The sequence below is a fragment of the Pinus tabuliformis genome, chromosome 7 (genome assembly GCF_031772625.1).
Source record: "Pinus tabuliformis cultivar Carrire ecotype Pingquan chromosome 7, CPIR1, whole genome shotgun sequence".
Classification (NCBI taxonomy): domain Eukaryota; kingdom Viridiplantae; phylum Streptophyta; class Pinopsida; order Pinales; family Pinaceae; genus Pinus; species Pinus tabuliformis.
In genome coordinates, this window is record NC_142293.1 from 1,851,336,590 (window position 1) to 1,851,342,014 (window position 5,425).

General features: G+C 33.9%; 1 pseudogene; it reads right to left on the minus strand.

Moving 5' to 3' along the window:
- Positions 1–1,033: 1,033 nt before the first annotated feature.
- LOC149255812 (RNA polymerase II C-terminal domain phosphatase-like 3) lies at positions 1,034–2,888 on the minus strand (annotated as a pseudogene).
- Between the last annotated feature and the right edge of the window lie 2,537 nt (positions 2,889–5,425).

Consider the following 5,425-nt stretch of genomic DNA (forward strand, 5'->3'; position numbering starts at 1 on the left):
TGTACACATTTACCTCCTTTTCTAGCATGAAAAAACACACCCTAACATAATCCTCACTTACAGCTGCAAAATATTCTACACTTGTATGTCAGCAAATTGAGTGTACAGACTTTGTATGCCTCTAAAATAATAACTATATTAAAGATATCAATCATTTCAAGCATTTCCTTATCTAAATCTGATAAATGTTTATGGCCACTCAAGATATTTGTAGAAAAGATTTTAAAAATTAGAAGATATGGACATCACATGTGGAAACTGCAGATACCTTAAGTAAACCAATTTAAGAAAAACTAAAAGAATCAAACAACTGTGAAGCTTCATCCAGTATTACTTAAAAGTTTAGTGTACGTAACAGAAGAATGAATGTGAATGCAAGATAACACAAAACATACCTGTAAATAATGCAAATTGTACTTCCGCCTGGGAAGAGGAATTTCTCCCCTACTTTCCTCAACCAATGTTGATTTGGTTTTCCATTATTGATCCATTCATTGACCGATCTATAATGCTAAGTGATGAATGGACCCTCTAGATTCAATACAAATTTACACATATGCACACCATAAGTGTTTTGATACATTACCCCCATGCTAATTAGTTACTAAAAACGTGGAAGAGATGGTGCACTGTCAAACCGAGTTAGTCCTGATGTTATAGTAATGAATGACTCAATATTGAATTGTTGGAAATTTTTTTTGTATGATTTCAATATTTTTCTTACACCCACCTTCGTTATGTAAACTACAAAGTAAAGATTTGAGTTTTCAAGTGCTCAATTGAACTAAGCTTGTAGTTTCAAGTGATAATATTCAACACTAAAATATGTGTACATGAAATTTCAAAAAGAAAATAAACACTAAAAGGCAGTAGAGATACACTATTATAGCTACTTGTGCTAAAATGTAATGTATGGAACCTAATTCATTTTCGTTTCCTTCATTGGTACTATTGTTTCACCTTCCATTTGAACAGACTTAATTCCAATTTTATCAGAGGGTAGAAATGGGGATGTAACCTATTCAGAGACATGTCATGCTTCTTTGAAAACAAATTCTAATTTTACACCCCCTTCCAATGTATCTGACCAAATGTACCCACTTGATTTTCTTCTTTCATATTCATTTACATCCTGAAAAATATCAGTTTCAAAAACCAAGACAACCCCAATATCTCTAGATCCTAACACACATCCATATTTTCCACAAACCATAGGAATTAATACTCTCTTACAATTAGACCACTAGTTTTAATATATATTTTTTCTTCTTTCCATTCTTGATGCACATAAAGTGATCTTCTATTAGTTAGTAAACAAGCATGCATATTCAAAGATCAACATTACCTGGTAAATGATTTTTCATTTCTAATGTTAGTATTATTTACAAAATGTAAAATGCATACCTTGTCAGTCTTAGGGGCAAGGGCTACAACATGATACACTTTTCCATCAATTTGTGTTGTGCATAATGCACCAAATTGTTCATCCATATGCCACAAAGGGTGAAGATGTGGCTATGCTTCTCTAAATGGAAAAACCCTATTGAAAACCACTTTACAAATTTTTAAAACTTTTTGTTGTTCAACTACCACAAATTACAAGACATCCACCTCATGAAACTTTTATTTGAGAAAAAATTGTGGTGAATTATCTCAATCACCTATGTTTGAATTGAAGGGTATATGTGTTAGAAATGCAACAATATAATGTCAACTTAAGAAATATCTCTAAATTTTGTGTCATGAACACAAAATGCATTATATTTTAATTTTTACCATCTCAACGTTAAAGAAGATGTCAGTGTTCCATCCTCTAGCTTCTCATTAACATATACTTCTGACAATGACAACCCTAGAAATCCAAATTGGCACCTACCATAGGGAAAATGCATGTATACATGAATGAGAGTCTCTCAGTTTTAGAAACAGTAAAATATATCTTTAACCACCACTTTTGAAAGAAAAAAAACAACGACTATAAGTTCTTGATTGGATACTAAAAAATAACTGAAATGAACTTACATTTCGACCACAATTAAATTATACCTATGATGAGGCCAAAATCATTGATAATTACTACTCCATATTCCATTCCAAAAATTCCATCTAGATCTTTACTTTTAGGTAGCCTATCATCTCCATCTAGATCAACATCATCACCCTTCAAAATAACACGTCATGCAAATAAAGTTCTTGTGGGATCAAGTACTTTGGCCATCTCTATGGCATAAAATTTATTGCCCATTGTCTAAACATGTTGTTCATACAACATTCTTTCCTGGAACATAAATGATCAAAGAATGAATTAGATGAAATAAAGAATAGATCCATCTATTGGCATGCATAGAAGTTTCCAATTCCACATTGTAAATCAAATGATGCATGTAAGAACTACAGTTTGCAAAGATATTAATAGTTCAATCCAAATTATAGTAACCTTGTCCAAAACATTTTAGATGTTAGGCCACAATTTAGTCCACATTCCCATATAAGGAAAGCAAAAAATCTAATGTTGAGGTTTCTCTTGGTCTTGCTCCTCCTCCTTCCTTGGAATTTCCTCATGCACATGATCTATTTCAATAAATTGTTGGACAAAAAAAATCACGAATTAGCAACATTTATATACCCATATTACCATGAATCAATTCATTTACTTCACATCTCTCTTTTCCTAGGAATTGCCATAATTATAACAATATGGTTTATATTTAATGAAACCTTAGCTAAATTTAGTAGTGTCTGATCATGGCCCAAAACAAGGCAACATTTCTTGGCACTAAACATCTTACTTTTTTCGTCAATTTTCCATGTTGTTCTTGTTGGATTGCAACTCATTTCTCTTCACTTATCCCTTCCAAGAGATGATCCACATCAACCCAAGCATTCAAATGTTTTTGTGTGAAGTGGTATTTTCATTTGAAAAAACTCTATGAGGGTTATAACCTTGCTAGAATACTTTGAAAGTGTTATGTCTTGTGTAGTATCTTCTTTTCAAAATTTAGAAGATTCAATGAATTCTTGATCCATGTCAATGGGGTCAATTTCTCTAATTGATTGACCAACAAACATCTGTGATGATAGAACTCATAATGTTTTCATGTTAGAATTTTTTAGCATTTTAGCAATTCTTGCAAGATTTTCCATGAAATTATGTTCAATATTAGCCAAATAAGGAACTTGTTACAAATTTGGACCCAGATTTGTAGTTACTGGTTCTAAATCCATGCGTATCTACCTTCTCACTAGGATAAAATCTTTACCTCTCCCATTCAAGTTCACATTATCATTACCTGAATTCATGTGAATAATATGACAAGGATCATGAGGTTTCATTTGAGGCTTCCGAGAGTCTCCAACCTGCCCAAACAACAAATAAAATAAATGATGAATAATTCATCCGAAGGAATATTGGAAAAAAATAGAATATATAGTTAAACGATGCAACAAGTTACATTTGAAATGGATTAGAATTGAAGTCACAGGTTTCTCTTCCAACATAGAGAAATAATGATCCAACTTCCAAGTCATATTATCTAAGACCACCAATTAATCCAATACAAATCACCAAAGCCACATGCCTTGGGTCACTTAGTTCAACCCACATATATAGAATGAAATGAAAACAAAATAAATATATTTTCCATTGTTACATCTCTCAAATAGTCATTACACATAAGATACAACTCAAGTAATGATGTTGAATTGCCAACATGTCTTACTGTGGAAGTTCATTGAGTGTTAGGTTTGGAAGAAATTGTTAGTGCTAGCAATGTCTTTTTATGTTGTACATTTGAATTCTTTCCCAGATGTAGAAACAAATTCTCTACTAGGACCTTACTAGGGAGGATTTGTCTATTGACATTGATAAGGATTTTGTGCAGGCTATGCTGACAAACTTCTATTGTTCTTGCTTAATGAGGTGTATAAGCATAGTTGGGTTTACCATTATATCAATAAATATAAAAGGTCTATTTTATTTCTCTTCTCTCTTCCTCACTTATAGATGGAATCCTTAGATTTAAATTGATATCTGTACTATTTGGTTGAATTTGATTGGCTTCAAAAATAGGGTCCAGTGAAGTACTTTCCTGATAGAATCATTTAGTTTTTTGTCTTTTGTTTCTATTTTCAATAGTGAAATTTTGTGTGTGTAGCAAAAATACTATTAGTATAACTTATCAAATTAGTGAACCTTGATTGGTCTCCATTATTGTCTATTTCCATTTCCAATTTATGATCCCAGGTAGTAGGTGTTGGAATAATGGTATTATGTTCAAGCCAACCACCACATCTAGATGTCACAACTAAATGGGCCATGGATAAACAAGAGTGTTCCTGGCATGGTGTAAATAGAGTAGTCACACAACTAGGGGTTTCATACATCCTTCTTCAAGGGTTTGAGTAGCAATGTGGCCAATGTATCACCTAGTAGGATCTACTAGCAAAGGACAAGGGACCACAGATGGAGACCAAGTTCGATAAAGAAAAGATCATCATGTAACCCAGTAGAGAACTTCCACACTGTAGGTCCAAATAGTGGAGCTACCCATCACCCATGATGAAGCCACCTTCATTAGCAATTGTTTGAAACACGTGTTGAAAAGGGTACTACCAGGTGAGAGCCCTCTCAAGAAGCTGCAAATGGTGAAGCCACTCTCCAAGAAGACTTGTTCTCTTCCAGTAAAGGATACTTTGTCACCACAATAAAAAAAATAAACAATTCCAGTTGCAGTGCCCTTGGTGACACAAGTCTAGCGGTCTTTCCACCTCCATGGAGACACCTTGTAGGCCCACTTGACAGAGTTGCCCACTATGACTCTATCCTCAGTCAATAAAACACTGTGAACATTTGGATTTCTAGAAACTATATGGGCACATATTCCCCTCGCACATATAGAGGATGACCCCAGAAAACAAATCTTGTGTACAATAATCGATTAGGAGGGCTAACAGTATATAGGAAATTCAACATGTTAGGGGGAGTATTTCTTGCAGCATCACCAATCGTCACCTGCAAGGATGGACACAAACTTAACTGAAGAACAAGCATGCACACAAGAAATAGACCTTATACATGAGCAAAAAAAACTAAGATAAATTTAGATGTGTGAGCTATGCTTTCTAGGCCCCACTTCCCCGTTGAAGTAGTTTTTAGCCATGGCACATATTTAGCTAGTAGCCAATGATCCAAAATACTGGCTAAGAATCCTATCGGTTCGCTAGGAACTGGATATCTCCCCATAAATTATTGAATAAACATAGAAGTCATCTAATAGTACTGGAAATCCCAATTAGAGTCTCCTTTGCTATCTGAGCAATCATTCACAAGTGTAATTCCACTAAACTAGAATGCCCCTAAAGGCATGCAGCAAAGGCAGTTCACCTTAAATGTTATGCCTTCAGCTAACTTAATGTGTGTCATAAG